The 24753-nt window shown below is 37.5% G+C and overlaps 1 pseudogene; it reads left to right on the top strand.

Moving 5' to 3' along the window:
* Window positions 1–6649: 6649 nt before the first annotated feature.
* On the top strand, window positions 6650–24212 carry LOC143394952 (telomeric repeat-binding factor 1 pseudogene; annotated as a pseudogene).
* Window positions 24213–24753: the final 541 nt, after the last annotated feature.

The following is a 24753-nucleotide window of genomic DNA, read 5'->3' as shown; positions in this document are numbered from 1 at the left end:
GTAACATATTTCTTTTTGCTATGAATCAACAGAACTGATGAATTGCTTCATTAATAAGTTGCTTCATTGTTTTTTTCTTTTCTGCAAAACATATCTGGGCTTCAGCTAATTTTCTTAATTTATTTATGACATAACTCCTTCATTCCTCTATCTCCTAAACATGCAACATTCTCTTCTGTTCTCCTTCTTCACAAAACATCTTTGTGGAGTAATATCCAAAAAGCAAAAAAGAGTGCTAGCTCCATCTTTCATTGGTTTCAGCTTTGCAATCCCAAACTGTCTCATGATCTTCATCTGGCTCACATGGAATAATCATGATTCACACTGGGGCTATTTGGCTTGTCTGGACTGGGACACTTGTGTTGCTTTATAATTCTTTATATGGTTTTTGCATATACTTTATAAACATTATGTCAAGAATTTGGACCCTCAATAATTCTGACTTTCTTTTAAGACTGTATATTGCTATAATTGCAAAAATCAGCATAAATCATTAAAATCACATATTCCATCATTTGTATTAATCATATGGAGACTCAGAAAGAAAGCATCACCACTTTCATAGTATTATGTACATCGAATCTCTGAATGTATTGTTTATATGGTCTTGGGTTTTGACTCAGTGGTAGAGCCCTTGAGCATGTGTGAGGTACTGGGTTTGATTCTCAGCACCACATATAAAAATAAATGAAATAAATACCCATTTACAACATAACAGTATTTAAAAAAGTAAATTAAATAAAATGCCTGCATTGAAGGTATGGCCCACACAATCAATGTGATTTTGACCCATGTTTCCATAGATACCCAGAGAAATATGAAAGAGGAACTAAAGGAGACCTCAGTTTCTACACCTGAGCAGCAAAACACCTTTCAGAGTAATACCTTGTGAAAGATCATTAATGTAAAGTTTGTCTCAGTTCATTCTGATAGAGGATCTATTTTCTCTAATACACAGGTTTGTGAAAATAATAAAAAAATGTGGCATTTCTTACCAATGATAACTGAGAAGTCCTTTCACCTTCCATCTGTGCCCCTGGAATGGATTTTGAATGTGGAAGTATCTGAAGTTATTTCCTTGGGAAACAAAAAAAAAAAAAAAGTTTTTTTTTTTTAATAGAATACTGGGGGCTGAGGTTGTGGCTCAGAATTAGAGCACTTGCCTAGCATAAGTGAGGCACTGGGTTCAATTCTCAACACCACATAAATATAAAATAAACATATTATGTCCATCTGTAACTTAAATAAATAAATATAATACTTTGTTGACCAAGAATGAAAGTTTGCCAGAGGAGTTAGATGTTGTGGTAGGCTTCTAGTCATTCTTCTCTTAGCTATAAAATGCACTACTTGAACTCTCTCCACCAAGGTAAGGTAGTAATCAATAATAAACCAGAAATCAACATTATTAGCATGCTTCATATATATCAATAATTTTATTTTTATGAGTATTATTTCTTTCATAAAATTGTGAAGTATTGTCATTAACTATGACAGACACTGAAGTTTTACATTTTTAGTGAGAAATAGCAACAGATAGAATATCCTCTTATATCATAAGTGATAAAAACCATTTGATTTTCTTTCAGAAAATACCAGTCTCTCAGCATTTTAAAATAAAATGTTATAAGTGAGAATTATTTGTGTAGATTTAAATTTTTAAAAAATTACTTCAGTGGGTCAACACTTTCTAAATGCTTTTTATATTTTCCTAGCTCATTCTAATAATGTTTATTCTCATTATGTTAACTCATTCAAAAGCAGTTAACTGAGCTGACAATGCTGACCTCTGTTCAATGCTGCATGTGTCTAGAATAGTACTTAATCCTGTGACATTCTGCAGCTTTATAAATAAACCCTGAAGATATGTTTATTAGGATATTTTACCTGGAAGACTTCTGTTTGAACTGATGTAAAATTGACATGAACAGACTTTTGAAACAATTTTTATCTAACAATAATGCTGAGTGTACTGCAGATCCAAAGAAAAATAAGATGATATCTCTATCTTTATGAAATCTGCAGGGAAGACAAAGAAAGTAAGCAAAATTTCTCCATTAAATAAGGTAACTTATTTATTTTCTTTTCTTGTTTTTTGATTTAAAAAATGACAGCTGAATAAATTACAATTCTTATTACACATATATAGCACAGTTTTTCATATCTCTGGTTATACACATAGTATATTCACATTAATTTGTGTCTTTACACATGTATTTTGGGGTATGGACACAAAGGTGCAGAGTGAAAACCATAATACATGTATTTTGGATAATGATGTCTATTACATTCCATCATCCTTGCTAATTCCCTGCCCCATCCCTTTCCCTCCCACCCCCTGCCCTATCTAGAATTCATCAATTCCTCCCATGCTCCCCCTCCCTTCCCCACTATGAGTCAGCCTCTATATCAGAAAAAACATTTGGCATTTTTTTTTGATTGGCTAACTTAGCATAATCTTCTCCAATGCCATCCATTTACCTGAAAATGCCATGATTTTATTCTCTTTTATTGCTGAGTAAAATTCCATTGTGTATATATGCCACATTTTTTTTTAACCATTTATCCACCGAAGGACATCTATTTTGGCTCCACAGTTTAGCTATTGTGAATTGTGATTCTATAAACATTGATGTGGCTGTGTCCCTGTAGTATGCTGTTTTTAAGTCTTTGGGGTATAGACTGAGAAGAGGGATAACTGGGTCAAATGGTTGCTCCATTCTCAGATTTCCAAAGAATCTCCATACTGCTTTCCGTATTGGCTGCACCAATTTGCAGTCCCACCAGCAATGTATGAGTGTACCTTTTCCCCCACATCCTCATGAACATAAATAAGGTAATTTATTATGGCATCAAAGAATGAATAGTAGGTATTACAAGCTCACAGAGAAGGGCATGATATGCACATTTTCATGTGGTGAACAGGAGATATTTAAAAAACAATACCTCAGACTCAAAAGTGAATCATGCATTGAAATTTTTAAAAAAATCTTGATGGCTTATTTTCTCAAGGCTAGCAGTGGAACCCAGTGTTTCATGAAGGATAGGCAGCACTCTACCACTGTGTTGCACTCCTAGCTCTTGGTTTGAAATTTAAATGTGGAATAAGAACCATAGAATTATTTTGGTGAAATGATGATTCTAGAGATTGTAAAGGGTTACATGACTAAAAACATCTCAATAGAAATGCTACAGCTATAAAATGCTCCTACTTTTTCTTTCCAGAAACCTTATTTGCTTCAACATCCACATGAATATGAATCAATGTGTCAATGATATTGATGTAAAAAAAGATCTTTTATTCCCCAGGCTGGCATTGAGATCTCAGCAAACACTTTTCTATTTTTGCCTCCAGACTTTGCTGTCCTTATAGGTACCAAGCCCAAGCTCACTGACCTCCCCATTACCCACTTTGCTCCAACAAACATCCTCATGCTCCTCCACAAAGGACTTATTACAGTGACAAACATTTGGGAAATGCAGGATATTCCAAGTGACTTCAAATGCAAGGTACTTATCTTCCTGTAACAGCTAATGAGGGGATGCTCCATTTGTACCACCTGCACCCTGGAGATGCTTCAGGAAGTCACCATCGACCCAGTGGTTCTGGGAAGGCCAACTTTACATTTAAATCCAAAAATCCCATCCTAGGGTGATTCCTCGTTTTGTGGGTCCTCACCTTGTCCACCTACAGCAACCATTTTTTTTTGTTCTGTGACCACAACAAATAAGACCCAGCCTGGTCATCTCTTCATCACTGAGCACTGTTCTTTCTGCCCATTAGTTACATCCATAAAGGACACTTGTTCACCCTGATTGTAGGTAGAGATATCTTCTTTGTGTGCCTCATGGTTTTTTCAAGTGGATACATGGTGATTTTCTTGTACAGAAATAAAGAGTGGTCCATGTCTCTTTATAGTTTCAGGTTCTCCCAAGCAGCTCCCCAGAACAAGAGGCCACTCACACTATGCTGAAGCTGACCTGCTGCTTTGCCGTCCTGTACTCTGTGGACGTCATGCTTTCACTGGCCAGAGACATGACATGGAGAAATGACCCCGTCCTCGTGTGTCTCCAGATGCTTGTGGCCACTGGCTATGCCACAGTCAGTTCTTTTGTGATAATTAGTGTTGACACTCAAAAAAAAAAAAAAAAGATTTAAACTATGAGGGGTAAGAAACATCAGTTTGTGAGAAAAGTCACCTAAAGCATTAGACTAATTAACTCTAATTAGAACAATTAATTCACTAATTAACTCTAATTAGAACAATTCTACCTACTTTGCAAATTTTGATCTTTGAAATATATTATTAGTTGTAGGGCTCTGTGATTGGGATTGGGGTCTCTGATAAACTTGTGATTGTGGCATGTTTGGTGGCTAGGAAGTTTCTGTGCAAAGATGCAGAATGCTTGGATGCTGGGAAACTTTTGTGTAAAGACATGGGATGCCTGGCCACTGTAGCAATGTCCTTCACAAGGAAGCTCTGTGAATCTTATCAGAATTGACCTTGATCTTAGGCACATAACTCCTGGGAATAAAGGAACTTGCTTGCTAGATAACTACAATGTTTCACCAAGCTTCAGTGTTCCTGGATGTGCCTGCTTAATATAACTTTAGTCAATGGATTTTCTAAATAGCTGCACAAAGCTCCTGATATTGCATATTGCAACTGTGAATGTAACTTCAGAATAAGCAACTTTACTGATACTCTAAACAGTAATGTAGTTATGGTACTAATGACTAATGTAACCTATTGGTATAAATAAACATGGCCACTTGGACAAGCAGCTACATTTTTCCTGCCTCTGCATCTTGTCTCTATGTCTCCTTTATTAATTTTCCTTACAATTAGTTTGGAAATATTCTGTCATAACAAAGCAACTATTGGGCTAGAAAGAACCTTCTGGATAATTTTGTATTATATTTATGTCAAGGTCTTCATTTTCATGCTTATGAATTCTTCACTTTCTTTGTGTTTTTTTATCTCACATCTTTATTCTAAGATTAGATTCTTCCTTTGTGCATTATATTTTTTGACAATAGTTTCACTGAAGTCCTATTACAGGTAGATTGTCCTTTTGTCTAAAACTGTTAATATTGTACTCTTTGTTAAAAAATATTATAGTCAAACATTTAGTCATTATTTAGTCTTATGTGTGTCATTTGCAGTCACAATGCTTGGAACTCTATGGTAACTTGATGGTAACTTTGAGGCCAAAAAAAAGCAACTTAGTGAGGCCCTAAATTTAAAAAAACTAAAAAAGGCTAGGGGATCAAGCTTAATTGTAGACTGCATCAGTTCAACTCACTGTACCAAAAATAAACAAACTGTAAACTCAAAACTCCATCTAATAAATGTAGTAGGGTGGAAAAAGTAAACAAAAAACAAGGAAAATAACAATTATACAAGATATAAATTGAGATTCTTAGACATTTCTGAGAAGCTTGACTTTTTGTTGACACAGTGGGCTTTTTTGAGACTTTGTAGTCAGTTTTACATAGAAGAGTGAAAACCAACTGTGTCCCCTTCATGCAGTCTTTTCAGTTTGCTCTAGCCAACGGTGGATATCTATATATTGGAGCAATGTGTATCCACATAAGAGGCCAGCATCCACATCATTCTGTAGGAAAGGCTGTGAAATCAGAAGCCAGCACAGTTCTGAAGATGGCTGGTAAGTTTTTGAAGCTCTGGGGCAGCCTTGTTTAGGCCAACTGGACTTCAGTTGGGGGCATTCATACTTCCAGTGGTCATCTTGGTGGCAGTAGACATATTGACTTAGTCTCAGACTTGTCCCTGGATAAGGTGGTCCTTCCATACAGTTATTCCTTTGGCCCTGCATCTGGCCCCAATTTTGATATTTGTTTTGATTTTGTCCTGGTGGCAACAGCCTTTGGGAGACTTATGTGTTTGTGGCAAGGGCAGCTGCAAGAAGATGATCCATTCTCTTCTTCATTTTTTGGTTTTGCCTCTAACTGAGCCTCTTGGTTTCTGTTGAGGAAAAATGTGGTGGCCACCTCAAGTAGATAACTGGCATTCATTCCAGCAAAGTCCAGCAAAGTTTTTCTAGTTTTAGGTCAGTGTTCCCTTGGCTTGTTCCGTCTTGTTTTCTGGTGCTTTAGGATCGAAGAAAGTGAAGAATTGGAAGATCTGGCGTAGTCATTCATAGCTGGGGCTTTAGAGCAGCTTTTGGCGTACTCTTGATATCTTCTTCATGTTTAAGGCTCTCCTTCCTCTTTCTTTTAGGCTACATACAAGGGCCTCTTGATATCTCTTGGTCTTTAGGAGGTCTTCCTTTTGGTTGGGAGTCCAACCCTGGGTCTGTGTTGGGGAACTGGGCCTGGGAAAAGGCCCAGTAGTTTGGTATATGGAGCATGTTTCTCTAGTAATTTTCAAGCTGTTTTTGTCATTTTTCTACATTCCTCCATCAACCCATGTGGGTTAGTGGGTCTGGAACATGTATCACATCAGATCAGTCACAGCCTGGGTTTTCTCCCTGTAGGAGGAAGTATGATTTTTCCAGTTCAAGAGGTCAGTGGTGGTTAAAAGTCGGCACACAACAATGTATTGTTCCCATTGGATATTTCCCACCTTGTTGTTATAACAGGTTCTCAAGTCTCTCATAGGGCACCTGGAGAACTCTCAGTAGGGTAATGGCTCTCATCTTGGAACAAATTCCTGTCTTGGTCTTGGGGGTCGGAGGTGGAAGGGTCTTTGGCTCTTTGGAAGACTCTGGTGCTGATGACATCTGGGAGGAAGGAGCAGCTGATCCTGAGGGCCACCATCTGCTGGCTGTCAGTGGTCTTGGCCATGTTGGGTAGGGTGACACAGAAGGTGATAGGCTTTTTTTCTGGCCTACAGGGAAAAACTGGTTTCTTTTCTTTGACAGGATTTTCTCTGCTTAATTCACTTTGGTTGGGTCTTAGAGGCCACTAAAGTGAAAGCTAACGTCAACTTGGACTCAACAAAGGGGCATCTTTCTGTACTATCTCTTATCAGCAATCAATATAAAGAAATTGGTCTGGGTGTCCAGGGGTTCTCAAAACTACAAAAAGGACCTAACCAATGACACTTTTTGTCTAAAGATCTTCCTGGTGGCCATCCCACATCAAGGCTTCACCATTGTAATTGGCAGAGAGCATATGATTCTTGTGAAGTTAGTTTCACCCCATAGTTACCATTAAAATCTCTCTTAAGTTTTCTAACATACATTTTAAAAAACTCAATTTCCTCAGTGTGCCTCCCATGGCCCACCCTCCATCAGTGTCACATGCTTAGGATAAGACTGTCTTTATTCATCTTCTCCTGTTCCCCTCTTGGTAATGTAGAATCCTCTTAGCCTTGTGCATTTGTATAAAGCCCCCCAAGAACTTTCACCTAGATGTTGGTCAGTGGAATTTTATCTTAGACTGTATGATGTACCATAGAATCATGGACTGTCACTTAAAACTCACTTCAGCTCTTTCGTTGGGTTAGAACCCTTCTTTGGTCTGTCTCATTCATGCACTTTCATACATGTTCACACAGACATGATCAAAACAAAATGTCTATATTTTCTCAATTCCAAAAATTTCAAAACCAAGAAAGGAGTCATGCTTTTTCTTCTGCTCATTGTACTAGAAGAGAAAATACTTGGGTAACTCCCTAGGTCATTTTTAGCTCTAATTTTTTTTGGAGATTACTCAGAGACACTTAGAGGTGGATCAAGTCTTTCTTCCACCTGCTTAGAACTCTAAGGTAAAGTCAGGTAGGACACAATTAATGGACTTGAGTCCTACCAGTTCAGTTGGGCAGTGCTCCAAATTCAATATTTTATATTTCTGCACCACATGGTTTCTGTTGTGCTTCATAGAAGTCATTGTGGGGCACTGGGTGAGTCACTACACATACCAGCAAAGAGTAGCCTGTGGTACACCAAGAAGAAATATCCTTCAATGTCCCAGAGAAGCCAGACTTCACCTCCACTGTCCCATCCAGGTTTCCAAATTATGCAGAACAGTTTGACACCTGAGGGTTTGGTTGGAAGCCAGTTTATTAGTTGCAGTTGTCCAGATTTACTATTGCCTAAAACTTTTTGGACCATGAGTCTGGAAATTCTTTGAACTTTATACCCAGTGGGAGGAAGGAAAGGTTTGAAGAATTACATAAAAAGTGCTTTCTGTTTCATATTTCTAGATTAGACAAAGGTTTTACAAGATTTTCATTTTCTGCAAATTTGGCATTTTCAATAAAAGAGGAAACTACAAACCACAATGCCCTTTGCAAATGTTTTTATGATAACCTGTGTAAAAGTCTTTTGGACAAGAAAAAAAGCAAAAATTATGGGGGAGGATTTGTCACCTAGGGAAATTATATGTTACAAATATGATGGGGGTCCATTTGGTGAGGTACATTGTATGCTTCAATATAACCTACCAGTTACACTCATAGCTATATATCCACATGAATTGAAAACACATATTCAAACATTTGTACATGAATGTTCATAGTAGCATCATTTGTGCTAGCAAAATTGTGAAAACAACCCAAATATTCATCATTAGATAAATGGTTAACAAAATATGGTTTTCTGTATAGCAGAATACTACTCTGCCACTCCACCAAAAGGAATAAAATGTTGATTGAAGCTAAAATATGGATATATTTTAAAAAATATTTAGCTAAGTAAACAAAATCAGATGTACAAAAAATCACATATGGTATATTTATGGTCATGTCAAATATTCAGAATATATAATTCCATAGAGAGGAAGTGGTGGTTGTCATGGCCCGGAGAACATGAGAGACAATGGTTACTTAATGGACACATTAATTTTGTGTTGAATAAAAGATCTAGAACAAGAAAAAGGCTTTTGTAACATTGTAAATATTACTGAAGTGCACTTTTAAAATGGTCACTATTATAAGAATTTTACCTCAAACACACAATGAAAACACTGAGGTCTACTCAATTGCAGGGGATACCAACTCTATTTTAGAAAAAAAACAAACGTGGAACTTTAGAGCCACTAATGTTCTCTAGATCACCATCTCAACGTGTGCTTGGTAATACTGGATTCCAGGAACTGAGGGAATATATGTATTATGGGCTTTTATAGGCTCTTTATGTACTTTTATGTACAATGCATAAAAAGAATTTGTTTCCTTTTCTTTGACTAGTCCCTTGTCTTTTGCTCATTTTCCAATTTGGCTCTTTGTCATTTTGGTACTAGGAGTCCATTATATATTTTGTACTAATCATTTGTAAGACATTAGAGCTATAAATATTTTCTTCCAGTTTGAAATTTGTATTTTTTCCATGTATGTTATATATTTATTCTGATTCTTTAACATTTTGTTATACAAAAAAAATTGAAATATAAACAAAAACAGAAAGGACTGCCGCAGTCTGGCTGGGCACAAATCACGAGCCACTCACAGCTTTGTAGATTCAAACAGCAATTCTTTATACCCGAACTCACACCGGCCGTCTACAAACATGTTCTGGGGAAATCCACGTTCTCTGCCCAAATCCACACCTCCACTGGGCTTCTGTCTCCCAAGAATACTGTCTGAATCCCTAAGAACTCAAGAGGAACTCAGGCAGCAGGATACGCCCTATTCCCGGCAGGAATAATCTTCCTAAACCAGGAACACCCTAAACACGGATCCGCCCTGGTCCTTGAGCAAGGTCACCTTCCACTAAGCAACATGGGGGTACGCTGGCAAGGAAATTGTCATACCTACTTGGCTAATGGCTCCCAGCATCTCCCCCCTTCTGATTAATTAAACAACAAGTAATGTGGCTTAAGGACCGTGCCTGGTAGGTTGTCCAGTTCAACATATGGTTCTTACCCGTCATCGGAAAACTGACCTTTAGGCATCAGCCTCCTGTCTTAGGTTGATACCACTGCAACTGGATCATACCCATCACTGACTACCGGTCCAGCATATAGCCATACTTGTGGATAGGTCTATGCACCAGTGGGGGGGTGAGGTTCTTTGCTTCACCTCTGTTGGCCCCCAAATTTGACCTTGGTGCCAGTGGGGGAGTGAGGTTAATGTGGCTTAAGGACCGTGCCTGGTAGGTTGTCCAATTCAACATATGGTTCTTACCCGTCATCGGAAAACTGACCTTTAGGTGTCAGCCTCCTGTCTTAGGTTGATACCACTGCAATTGGATCATACCCGTCACTGACTACTGGTCCAGCATATAGCCATTGGCCCCCAAATTTTAGACCATCACTAGCAGAAGGGAGGAGGATACAGAAATGCCATGACACCAAGCCAATTGACAGCTCCTTTGGAAAAATTGCATCACTGGTGACACCATCAGCAAAGATATGCCAGCATTACCACAATTCGCTGCACCAAAAGACAGTTACATAGTCCAGGCAAGTTCTGCAAGCAGTTCAAAGCGGAGGAATCTATCAATATGTCCGTCTCCTCCCAAAGTCCGTTTCCTCCCAAAGTAAGTTGACTCCTTGATTAAGTTATATTCATTGATGCATCAGTTTATACAGTTTACTGTGATAACTATCATAGAAGCTGTAGTTTGGTTTTATCTTTGTCTTCACCGGCACTGGGATGAATTCTGGCAATGATGCTAAAGAGACATTATCCTGAAAAGAATTATTAAATATAATGAAAAAGAAAGGTGAAAGTAACAAACAGATCTGTTAACTTCCTTTAAAAACAATCCTTAACAGCTGTTTACCTGATTTAAATTAGTAATCAAACAGATCTGTTAACCACCTTTAAAAACAATCCTTAACAGCTGTTTACCTAATTTAAATTAAGCCATTTAAATCACGTGAATAAAAAAAATAACAATTTGGATCCATTTTTCATGAGCGCTCCTCATATATGAAATATGGACATACGCACACACAGACATACAACACAAAACACAAGAGTACAACACATAAGACAATAATAAAGGCCTTGTAGCTTTACCTAGGTGAAATCTCCATTGCAATGTTTAAAAACTCCACAGTCAAAAAATAAAACTGATCAGAAAAACATTAATCTAGGCTTGTATGAGCTCAAAAATAAAAATAGAACCCTATGATGTGGAAAAATGAAATAATAAAATAGATATTGAAAAAAGCACCCTGGTTAATCAATGTCGCAGATGTAAGAATTGCCAAACTGGAGCTCTGGATATCAGCTGTTATGGATTTGAGTCAAATCATCTTCTTTTTGATCTGTAGAAATTGCTTTAGTTAGTCTTTCTGGAATCCAAATCGGTTGCTGTTCTCCCTGTGGAAAAACACAAACAGAGCCCCGACTCCAGACAATCACTGGGTCAGGACCTTTCCATTGTCCTGTTAGAATATCCTCCCAAAGTACCTTAGGCTTATATACATTTTTTGGATACATATATCTTTCCACAGCACTAAGTCCTGATGAATCCAAATTTAAAAAGTTTAGAGTAAAAAGGGTTATTTTAAGTTTATCTTTGGGGGATATATACCCCTTTCCAATTCCATCTTTTTGCTTTAATAAGTACATTTTATTAGTTTGATGAGCTCTTTCAACTATGCCTTGTCCCTGTGGATTGTATGGGATTCCTGTTATATGAGTAATGCCAAATGATGAGCAAAATTGTTTAAAAGAGGTAGAAGTATAACCAGGACCATTATCAGTTTTTAGCTGTTTAGGAACGCCCACAGTGGCAAAATTTTGTAAGCAATGAGCTATAACATCTTTAGTTTTTTCTCCGGCATGAAGGAAGCCCATCAAAAATCTGGAAGAAGTATCAACTGTAACATGTAAATATTTTAATTTTCCAAATTCTGGCAAGTGTGTGACATCCATCTGCCAAATATGGTTAGGTATCAGTCCTCTAGGATTGACTCCAAGATTAACTTGTGGCAAAATGGTCACACAATTTTGACATTGTTTTATTATATGTCTGGCTTGTTCCTTAGTTATTTTAAAGCGCTTTTGTAAAGTATTAGCATAACATGGAATCTTTTATGAAAATTTGTAGCTTCTTCTAGTATAGAGAAAATATGTATGTCATGTGTAGTTTTATCTGCTAAATCATTGCCCAAACTAAGGGCTCCAGGCAATCCTGTATGTGCCCTAATATGTCCTATAAAGAATGGATCTTTTCTGTCCCAGATTAGACTTTGTATAGTGGAAAACAAAGAGAAAACAGTAGAAGAAGGGGAAATCCTACCAGCATCTTCAAGAGATACTATAGCATTAACTACATACTATCAGAAAATAAATTAAATACAGAATCTTTAAACATCAAAAAGGCTTGTAAAACTGCATTAAGCTCTACCCTTTGAGCTGATTGTTTGGGTACTAAAAATGTAAAAGTTTGCTCAGGGGTAACTACTGCTGCTGTACCATTATTTGACCCATCAGTGAATATATTTGGAGCATTCATGATAGGGGTTTTTCTTGTCATTTTTTGAAAAAACTACAGGATGCTTAGACCAAAAAGACAACAAAGGATTAGATGGTAAGTGGTCATGAAATGAAATATTAGATTTGCACATGATTATTGCCCAAGTATTTAACTCATTAGCTAACTCATCAATTTGATCCATAGTATATGGAGTAATAATTTTACTGGGAGAAATTCTAAACACTCCCTTTGCTGCTTTTATTCATTTGAGTATTAATTGTCCTACAGCCTCAGGATACCTAGTAAGAATAGTGTTAGGAGAATAAGCTAAATGTATCCACAATAATGGACCTTCTTGCCAAAATACTCCTGTAGGAATATTTTTTTGTAGTACAATAAATAATAAAGGCAAACTTATATCAATTCTATCCAAATGCATATTTTCCATATATGTCTCAATAATTTTTAATGCCTTTCTTGCTTTAGGAGTTAACATGCGAGATGAGTTTGGATCTGATGGACCTTTTAGAATATCAAATAAAGGTCCCAACTCTCCTGTTGGTATGCCTAGATAAGGTCTTATCCAATTTATGTCTCCCAACAACTTTTGAAAGTCATTAAGTGATTTGAGTTGATCTACTCGTATTTGAATTTTTGGTGGACGGACCATGGTTGAGGATAATAGAACTCTTAAATAATTAATTGGAAAATTTAATTGTACTTTATCTATTGCTATCTCTAGATTATAATTTTTTAATAAGTTTGTAAGTGTGGCATAACATTCTAGCAATATGTTTTTATCTTTATGTGCTAATAATACATCATCCATATAGTGAAATATTTGTAGTTCAGGATTTTGATTTCTAAGTGGCTGGATTGCTTTGTTAACATATATTTGACACATAGTTGGACTGTTAGCCATCCCTTGAGGGAGTATTTTCCATTCATATCTCTGATCAGGACCTTCATGATTTAATGCAGGGATAGTAAATGCAAAACGTGGACTATCCTTGGGATGAATTGGAATTGAAAAAAACCAATCTTTAATATCTATAGCTAAAACATGCCAGGTTTTTGGCAAAGCAGACAATTGAGGAATCCCCGATTGAGCAGGTCCCATAATAACAATCTCATTATTAATGGCTCTTAAATCTTGCAATAATCTCCATTTACCAGATTTCTTTTTGATGACAAAAATGGGAGTATTATGGGGAGATATGGAAGGTTGTATATGTCCTTCCGCTAATTGTTGTTTGACCAGATCATGGGCTACTTGTATCTTTTCTTTAGTCAGGGGCCACTGAGGAACCCACACTGGTCTTTCTGATTTCCAAATAATTTTGATTGTCTCAGTGGCCCTTTCTGAAAATCCAACCCATGTCTGTCTGTTCCTTGATCTATTTGAATTGGTGCTGCTATACCTTGTCCTTGTTTTCCTAATCTTTTTTCTTTTTTAAAACCTTGTCTAGCCCTAGTAGTGGGCGCATTAGGATTGATGTTATTTGTTAATGTCAAACCTAATTGATCTAGGACATCTCGTCCCCATAAATTTATAGGAAGATGATCCAATACATATGGCTGTATAGTTCCTTCACATCCTTCAGGATCCTTCCAATCTAATACCATTGAACTTCTATGGGGATTAGTTGCCACTCCTAGGCCTCAAAGCGTTTGAGTGGCTTGTTGTAATGGCCAATGTTTTGGCCATTCTTGACTAGATATGATGCTAAGGTCAGCACCTGTGTCCAGTAGCCCATTAAAGTCGTGTCCTTGAATATTTAGTTTTAGCATTGGGCGAGAATTGAAATTTAAAAACAGCATAGCCCAATCTACACCTGTGGAGCCTAATCCCCTGGAACCTCTTTCTACACTATGACTAGGAAATTTATTATGTAGGCTGGGTATTATTAACAACTGTGCTATTCTATCTCCAGGTGAAATTACTGATATACCTCTTGGAGAACTAGCTATAATTTTTATTTCACCTACATAATCGGGATCAATTACCCTAGGACTTATCATAAGTCCTTTTATTGTAGATGAACTACTTCCCAATAATAAGCCTACTGTCCCTTGGGGAAGAGGTCCTTTTATTCCTGTGGGAATGATTTAAACTCCCATCTCTGGAGTTAGTACTGCTCTGGCAGAGGCGCAGATGTCCAACCCTGCGCTCCCTTGGGTTTGTCTGATGAGGGATTTAAGGACAATGTGTCCTGGGCACTACCCTGATGGGGTTGCTGGGTCCTCCAGTGCCCCGTATATTTGTGGTTGTGGGCCCCGGAGCATTGGGCCCCCCTGTCCATTTTTTGGCAATGGAGCCTGATGCCTTTCTCCACGATATTGTGGGTAAATACCTGGTCCTTGTCCGTTTTTTGATAAGGGAGTACCCTCTATGGTGGTTTGAGAATGGCATTCATTAGCCCAATGTCTCCTTCTATGGCATCGTGGACAAATACCCTGTATTCTATTTCTTTGATACCTAGTTTTGTTAAACCCTCCTCCTATGGGGCAATTCCTTTTAAAATGTCCTGTTTGTTCACAACTATAGCATGTTTTTGGCCTGGCATCTAAAGCCTGTTGTACTGCAGCTGCCAAGACTTGCCCTTGTTCATTAATATCTCTACATAATTTAATATATGTGTTTAAATCTTCATGTCTCCAAGGTCTAATAACCTCTCTGCAGCAACGATTTGCTTGGTCATAAGCCAGTTGTTTTATTAATGGCATTGCTTGTTCTGTATCCCCCAAAATTTTGGCAGCCCTTTGAATTAGCCTATCTACAAAGTCAGCGTAAGGTTCATTAGCTCTCTGTATTACCTTAGATAGCTGACCTTGTAAATCTCCGTGTCCTTGTAAAGTCTTCCATGCCCTAACTGCATCTGCAGCAAGTTGTGCATATATAGCAGGATCATACTCACTTTGTTGCCGCTGACCCTCATAAGGTCCTTTTCCTAACAACATATCTAGATTTCTTTGAGGGTAACCGGCTGCTGCATTTCGCCTAGCTGTCTCCGTGCAAAATTCCTCATTGGCAACCTTCCATAACAAATATTGTCCTCCATTTAGCACAGATTTACACATACTAGCCCAGTCTGCTGGCATCATGTCTAAGTTAGTAATGGACTCGACCATGCTTACCGTGAAGGGAGCTTGGGGACCATAGGTTGTTACAGCCTCCATTAACTGCTTCACTGTTTTAAAATCTAAAGCACGGTGAATTCGCTGCCCTCCTACCTGTTCAAGTACAGGGCATGCTAATCTTTGAGGTCCTGTCTCAGGATCCCATTTATCAACTACGGGGTTTGAGGGCCACTCAGCTGTCTCTATCGGTGGGGCTGTTGGTTGAATTACGCCCTCTTGTGATAAAACGGAGTTAGTAACAGCCTCCTGTTGTGGCCTTTTTCCTAACAACCCCTTTTCCTTTAAATTTTCTTCCTCTGTCTGACTAGCTCGAGAGACCTTCTCTTTTGCTTGATCTAAAATGTCTTTCTCCATGTTCTGAACCTCTAACAATTTACTTAACATCTTTTCAGTTTGTTTTAATCTATTATAAAGATAACACAACCCAATAAGATAACACAAAACAAAACTGAAACTGAATGAAACAAAAACGGAATAAAAAAATCGTTGTATCAATTTTCTCTTCCTCAGGGCCGACAAACTTCAAACCTTTAGTCAACCATTTTTTTCCAGTTTGCCTGAGAAACTTCTAGGGATAGGCAGCTTGAAACAAAAACAAAATAAATCAAAAGAAGAACACATTGTTTTTTGAAATGGTCACCCATTCTCTCGCCTTCCCTCAGGGGCGAGCAATTTCACTTACCCCCAAGCTTCAGGCATTCCGCGTACGAGCCACCAGATGCTGCAGTCTGGCTGGGCACAAATCATGAGCCACTCACAGCTTTGTAGATCCAAACAGTAATTCTTTATTCCCGAACTCACACCAGCTGTCTACAATCACGTTCTGGGGAAATCCACGTTCTCTGCCCAAATCCACACCTCCACTGGGCTTCTGTCTCCCAAGAATACTGTCTGAATCCCTAAGAACTCAAGAGGAACTCAGGCAGCAGGATACGCCCTATTCCCTGCAGGAATAATCTTCCTAAACCGGGAACACCCTAAACACGGATCCGCCCTGGTCCTTGAGCAAGGTCACCTTCCACTAAACAACATGGGGTTATGCTGGCAAGGAAATTGTCATACCTACTTGGCTAATGGCTCCAAGCAAAGGACAATATGATATCAGATACATACTCATTACTCTACTTTGGATAACATGAAATTTTTTTCTTCTATACCCATTACTCTTCTCATCATATGTTGAAACAAATGTCATTAATTTCATTTCATCAGTAAAAGGTCAGTATGTTCCTATCACCTGTAGGAACTTCCCTGGTAGTGCAGTTTACAATCCCAGATATGTGAGCTAGCTAGAGGATCGCGAGTTCAAGATTAGACTGAACAACTTCAAAATTAAAGAAAAAAATAATTTAAGGCTTTGGATATATAGTCCCATGGTAGAGCATTTGCAAAGCATTTGTGAAACTGTGGGTTTAACACCTAGTATTATACATACATATATATAGAGAGAGATATAAATATAGCTATAGAGATATAGAGATACATATATATATAGATAGATAGATAGATACATATATAGATAGATAGATAGATATTTCATCACACCTAAAATAATATTAGATATATCAAGTATCAAATGTTCATATTCTCACTTCCCAATGACTATATGAATGTGTATGTGTTGAATACATATATAAAATCTAATTCAAATAAAAAACACACATTATAACTGGTTGATATATCCTTCAAAATGGTATCCATACATCCCAAATTCCTGATGACAGGGCAGTTCTGGTTTTACGTATCACTTTGTTTACAGAGTAGCATCTATTTTTTTGTATCATTATGAACTTATAGGTTTAACCATATTTGATGTGTTTCAATAAATTCCTACATATTGTAGTTATTCACAACAAAATTAAAACTGTCCTATTTTTGAGAAACAGAAGTCTATTTATTTGACTCCTGAGTGTTTTGACTCAATACTTGTAGTGTTTGACAGCACAGTATCTACACTTCCTTCAATAAGAGATTCCAGATGAATCTCCTACATTTCCTACCACATACTGAAAGTAATTCATGTCTCCAAGAAGACTTACCATTTAATAAAATGTTTTTTTTTTTGAGATCATAGTGCTAGGAAAATTCACTACTGCTCTAGTTGGGATCTTAGGTGTCCCCCAAAGGCCCATATGCTAAGAGCTTGGTTCCCAATGTGGCCCTATGAAATATGGGGTCTACCAGAAGGCCTTTGCATCACTTGAGAGTATGCTCTAAAAAAGATTATCAGGGGTCCAGTCTTTTCTCTTTTGCTTCCAGGCATTGAGATGAACAAATGTACTCTGACAACTCTTGTCATAATGTGCTGCCCTGTTATGGGTTCAAAAGCAAAATGGTCAATTGATCATTGATGGAAATCTCCAAAACTATGAGCCACAGTAAACGTTTTTCTTTCTAAGTCAATTATCTCAGGTATTTGCAACAGTGAAAGAGCTGACAAATACCATTACTATTAGGTTTACATTTATTTCTAGGCTTTCTTTGTAGGAAAACTAACAAGCAATCTAAGGAGAAATACACTGAATTCAAATTACAATTGGAATTCAGACTGAGAGTTTTACTACACTTGGTTTATTATTCATTTTTCTTGATTCCACAAAATTCTGTTTGAAAAGATACTAATATTCTCATTTGAATAATCCCACATAACATTCTTAATTTTTTTTAACCAGGGATTGAACCTATTGGTATTCTACCACTGAGCCACATCCACAGGTTTTTTTTAAATTTTAATTATTATTTTGAGACAGTGTCTCAGTAAATTGCTTAGGGTCTTGTTAAGTTGCTGTAGCTGACCATAAATTTTTAATTCTCCTGCCTCAGCCTCCCAAGTCACTGTGATTTCAGGTATTTGCAACAATATTATCTGATAACAATATGACCATGTCCTAGTTATTTCATGAGTCACAAGGTGGGGGAGAAATTCTCTGATTTTCTGACTCCAGTATTACAATCTAACCTCTGCCTTTAGCTCTAAGCTCCTCATTTGTGCCCAAGAAGCTCTGAGCCATATCACCAGACTCTGGATTTGCTCTGGGTCTTGTGGTTTGATCTGTGTTTCTGCAGTTTGAAAAGCTTGATAACTCATCTGTTACCCTGTATTTCTTTCCTATTCATTCTAGATAGCCATTATTTTATTCTTTCATATTTTTCATTTATGAATGTATTTATCCAGAGAGACATTCTTGAGCCCATAATGTGTGCTAACTCCTGAGTGGGACTTTCAAGAATAAATTTGGGAGCAAAACAGACTCAAGTAACTGGCATCATAAAGTCTGCAGACTAAGAGAGTGCCCGACATTATTAAAGCATTTACACAAGTAAATGTAAAATATTAATCTGGTGGGTTAGGGAAGTAACTCAGTGGTAGAGCACTTGTCAAGCATGTGCAAGGACATGAGTTCCGTTCACAGTTAGGGAAGTAACTCAGTGGTAGAGCACTTGTCAAGCATGTGCAAGGACATGAGTTCCGTTCACAGTGCATGCATGTGCAAACACACACATACACAGACACCCAAATTAATATTGTGAATGTCATAAAGAAATGTGTAGGAATGAAGGGACATCATTTATCATGAGTGATAGGGATATTTGGAGGGATGGCCTGAGACTATTAGTAATGTATATGGAAGTACAGATCACATCTTTGCACATAGAGATTGTGTGAACCTCACACAAAGGGCCAAGAAAGAGTTGAGCTCAACATTCACAGGCAATGCCATTTTACAAAAATTAAAAGTGACTTAGAGAGTAGATTCCAGTAGGTAAAATATATCTCAGTTTTCCAATAAAAAGCCATACCACCCCATGTCTCACTTCCATCCCCAACTTGCAGCCTTAATAATCACTTAGTAATGGATCAACACTACATGTCCTAAAATAAAAAAATACTACCTCCAAAATCTCATAAGGTGCATCAAGACTGACAATATCCCTGAACTTTTATGGGATGTATATCACGGAATCTTCCTAAGGCATTTACAGCACTTCTGATATGCTGTGTTCACCAAATCCCACTAGTATGGTGTCATTGGTGTGGGGTTATATTATATTATGGAGACATCAGTATTTTTGAAATTTTACTATTATGGAGGGAAAGAGAAGGTATATAACAGTAAGGCAAGATGATTGAAGCAATTACAGCCCCTGTCATATATTATTAACTAGTTTTTATCTGATTATCAGTGGAAATGGAAAAGTATTTAAGATGCCAGTAAGTGGCATGCCAGGTGCATAAAATTGTGACTGCAGGGATGGGGTATAGCTCATTGTTATAGAGGCACTGTGTTTGATCCTCAGCACCACAGAAAAATAAAGATATAATTTTAAAAAATCTTTGCTACAAATCACATCACCACATGATTATATTCACAATTATCTGCCATTGTATATTAGTGACTGTCAAACAGTACCCAAGCTGCAATATGGTGGCAGAAAGTAAAACAAAGATTACAACTGAAACTTTCCCACTTCCACGGAGAATACAATAAGCCTAAATGTATTCCACAGGTTTATTACCGACATGAGCAGCAAAGGGAAGCATGATGTCAGCTCCTGAGAAACCTAATCCCACAGGATGGTACCACCTAGTAGCCACAGGGTTGGATTGCTCTGCCATGAGAAGCAAGCTATACACCACAGCCAAGTAGTTTAATCAACTTATACAAAATGTGAAAAGATATTTGTGGTAAACTTTTCTTCTTGCTGGAAAAAAAATTATAAATTATTTTAAAATTTTTCAATGTGGCTCTGTAAGTGGCAACATTTTATATTATTTGTACATTTGCAAATAATATGTGCTTCCCTTCTCACAGAGTTCTGTTGCATATATATGCTATTGTGAACTACCAAATATATTCCTACAACTTGTGGGTATTACTCAATATATTTCCTGTAATTCTGTAACATGTGGTAGAGCCCGCTTTGGCTATCCTGCAAAAACAATCTGTATTTTGTTTCCTCTTTGGTGTCTTTGGCTAAGGTTATAAAGAGGCTGTTTATGGTTTGAATATTCATTGACCCCAAAGATCTGTGTGGTCAAGGCCTGGTCTCCATGATGGAGATATTGAGAGGTAGGGAAACATGTAAGAGGTGAGACCTAGGAGCTAAGGACATGGCTATGTGGGAGGGCACTTGCCTATAATGTGCAAGGGCCTGAGTTTTATTCCTAGTACCACAGAAGAAAATAGATAGATAGATAGATAGAAGATTAGTAGGTTATTTGGAGCATATCCTAGTGGAATTGTGAAAGCCCAGTCCCTTCCTCTCTGTCACTCTGAAATTTTGTTCCATTACACACTCCTGCCATAATTTGGTCCCTCTTTACAACCTCAAAACAACATGATCAACCAAAGATGAACTGAAACCTCCAAAACTGTGAACCAAAAGGAACCTTGCATCTCCATAAGTTGATTATCTCAATTATTTGTTATAGTGACACAAAATTGCCTAACAGGATGTATTTAGTCTTGTGTCACTTGCTAACTATACCTTTGGTTAGGTGGGCGTAATGGCACATAACTGTAGTCCCAGGTTCCCAGGAGGCTGAGGTGGGAGACTCAGTTGAGCCAAAGGAAACTTATCAAAATTGTATCTAAAACACACACCTAATTTGGTTTAAATCTTGTTTTATATTTAATAGAAAAAAAATTAATTTACTTAAGCTGAAATAATTCCTGATATTTGTGTACTTTATTTTTTGGTGATATCACTTGCTGAGGATAATTTAAAATTCCCCCTCAACCCCTTGAGATAAATAAATAAATAAATAAGTGGAATCATCAGAGTTTTTGCTGCCACAGAAAGAGACTGGGGAAAAAACCTTCTAGCTACACTGTTCACCGTAGAGGAACACAGGAAGGTACTACTTTACCACTTTGGAGGGGGGGGCTTTGTTTTCCTTGAAGAACCCCAGGAGTTTGGGGTGAATTTCTCTCAGGTCTGAAGCTCTACCATTTTGCTTTGACCTTCATGATTTTTTTGGTTTTGAGATACCATCCAATATTTTATGCTATAAAAAGACATCTTACCTCCAGGCTCATTGAGGTTGTCAAATCACTAGCAAGAGCAGAATTTTTAAAAGTAACTAGCAAGGGGATAGAGAGATAGAAGCCCACCGATCAAACAAATGCAAATGAATAGAGATAGGGAAGATGAGAAGAGGAAATGGGACTTTTCCATGTTGCCAGTGAAACTCCACATCATGTTCAACCTCAAGAATGGGAAGTCATACTCCATATATGTTTAATATGTTAAAATACATTCTACTCTCATGTATATCTAAAAATATCAAATGAAAAAGAAAAGAAAACTAACATCAGTTACAATAAATGGCCATTCCTGCAGAAGACAAACTCTGACTTCCTATCCTGTTTCTCAGCATGGTTTGTTAAGAAAAATTTCAGATGTCTGCTCAGACCAAACAGGCAGCAAAAGGCACAGTGAAAGGACAGAAAAAGCTGAAAAATCCTAGAAACAAGCTTACTGTAGAAATGCTGAGACTGAAAAAGCACAACAATAACAGCAACAGAGGTTGGCTGGCTGCCCAGGGGGATCCGGGATGTGATGTCTTGGTGGTCTGGGCCTTAGGAAGCTATTGCCATTCTAGTCACTAAGGACAGAGGTCTCATGGGGTGTAGGCAGTTACAAGAGTGAGCAGTAAGTTGCCCACCAATTGAGTAGCCATAGACATCCTCACAATAAGGTGCACCATGGGAATCCTGGTCAGTTCATTTCCCTAGCATTTCCCTTTTAGGCTTTTGCCTCAGTTCTGGGGAAGAGGGACAGGATTAAGCACAACAATAAAAAAGTAATAAGCTCATAAACATGTAGTATATAAACATATTACTAATGGAGACAGCTTGTCTAAAACACCACATTGCGGTGACTTCAACTACATGACTCCAGGAAAAATACAAAACAGACCATGAAAATATTAAATGTTGCTAGAGATTCAGGGAAAATGGAAAGATCAAACATCCGAAGAAGAGGATCATTGGGTTGGTTAACATACTCTATCAGCAACCATGTTGGTGGATACTCAACATATTAAGATTTTGTGAATACTTATATAGTTATGCAACATGCAACAAGGAGTTTAATTAATAGTGATATATCAATATCAATATTATTATATTGATTCAATAATTGTGACAAATATCACAGTGATTCAGAAGTAAATAATAACAAAAACTATGGTAGATAGGCATGTGGAAACATTGCATTATATTCTCATTTTCTGTCCATGTAACTCTGATCAAAAAAAACCAAAACAACAAAATAAAAACAACAACAAAAAAAGTCAACTAACTGAAACAAACACAATATTCTCAGGGACTTTCATAGGCTCAGCTATACCCTCTGCAGAATCAGCCACCACCCAGTGAACACAGATGCATCTGTCCTGAGAATTAATGACCCCAACCACCCAACCCAATGTTTACTGAATTTCCCTGGGGGGTTTTGTGGTCCTTTTGCACTAGTTGATCAAACAAATTAACTTTTCAATTTCCATTGTTTTTGTAGAGAAACATAAAGAAAATTCCATCAGAAAGAAACCAATTTCTAACATCTCCACGGGTGTTCACACACCTTCCATCCCACAACAGGGATCACTTATCTCCCTGAGATAACTAATACTTTCTTAAAGAGTGAGAAGGGGCCGCTTCCTCAGCGGCTCCGAGCCCGCGGGGCTGTAATGACCGGGAGGATGCTGAGTCCTGGGGGGGGGGGGAGGGGGCCGGGGAGGACCAACAACAGTTTGAGAACCAGGAACTGACGCAGTGTCCGACGCAGCTGCGGGCCCCTGAGGAGGAGGAGGGGAGGCGGCTGCTGGGAGGACTCCCCCGACCCGCGACAGCGCCGAGGCCATGATTCACGGATGGTCCAGTCTTACAACTTATCAACTGAAAACTGTATATATGTCAGTTTCTGACCAGAATTGCAGCAGGAAGATCCCTTGAGGCACAGTTTGAAAATGATGAGCGAATTACACCCTTGGAATCAGCCCTGATGATCTGGCTTCAATTGAAAAAGAACATGACAAACTTCATGAAGAAATAGAGAATTTAATTAAAATTCAGGCCATAGCTGTTTGCATGGAAAATGGCAGTTTCAAGGAAGCAGAAGAAGTCTTTGAAAGAATATTTGACGCAAATTCTGTCACGCCTTTAGAAAGGAAATTGCTTATGAGAATCTCTCAGAAAAATACAATCCATTCTGTTTTTCAATGCTTCAGCTACAACCACATGATGAAGAAAATTAAGAGTTATGTGAATTATGTGCTTAATGAAAAATCATCAACTTTTCTAATGAAGGCAGCAGCAAAAGTAGTGGAAAGTGAAAAATCGAGAAAAATAACTTCTCAAGATGAACTTAATGGTAATGATATTGAAATGGAAACTGAAGTCAATTTGGATAAATAAAAAGGTCTCACAAGAATCTCTTCATATCCAAATTGAAACATGGCAGCTGGCAGCAAGACTTTAATAGAAAGAGGAGAGAGTAAAAAAAAGAAGAAAACAGAAGAGTCACTGAAAGCAAGAGAGTATATGTTTCAAACAAACAACCCAAAACTCCTAAAAAACAGCGACCTAGGAAAAAACAGGCATGGCTTTGGGAAGAAGACAAGAATTTGAGATCTGGTGTGAGGAAGTATGGAGAGGGAGACTGGTCTAAAATACTATCACATTATAAATTCAACAACCAAACAAGTGTCATGTTAAAAGACAGATGGAGGACTATGAAGAAACTTAAATTGATTTGCTCAGACAGTGAAAACTGAATGTATTTGTTGAAGCTTGATAAAGGACAGTTAAATATTTTGATAACTACATTTTGTTTGAAACTTATTGGTCGTTGATGTATCTAGAAATTTTTGTTTGAAGCATTATTTTTAGTTTAGCGAAGATTTGTGCTATAGAGTAAAATTATATGCCTCATTTTGTTCAAGAATTTTTAAATTTTAATAAAGTATAAATATGTTAACCCCTACCAAATTCAGTACTCCATCCCCAAATCTTGTTCCAGTAAAAAAATGAAACCTGACAAGGAAAAAAGCAGTTTTTTATTTACCCATTTTGTGTCTGTAAGGTGCCTTCAGCCTCCTAAGACATAGCATGAAAATGAATTTTTCTCACTAAGTGAACAGTAATAGTCCTTTTATATGAAACTTGATCTAGGGCCTTAATATACTACTTAATTACTAAAGCATTTGTTAATAGAGTGATAAATAAAGCTGTTTTTGTTTTCTTTTTTGATACTAGGGATTGAATT

Source organism: Callospermophilus lateralis, chromosome 3, assembly GCF_048772815.1.
Source record: "Callospermophilus lateralis isolate mCalLat2 chromosome 3, mCalLat2.hap1, whole genome shotgun sequence".
In the NCBI taxonomy this organism is placed as follows: Eukaryota; Metazoa; Chordata; class Mammalia; order Rodentia; family Sciuridae; genus Callospermophilus; species Callospermophilus lateralis.
Note: the sequence above shows the minus strand (reverse complement) of the source record. Positions and strands in the feature narration are given on the sequence as shown.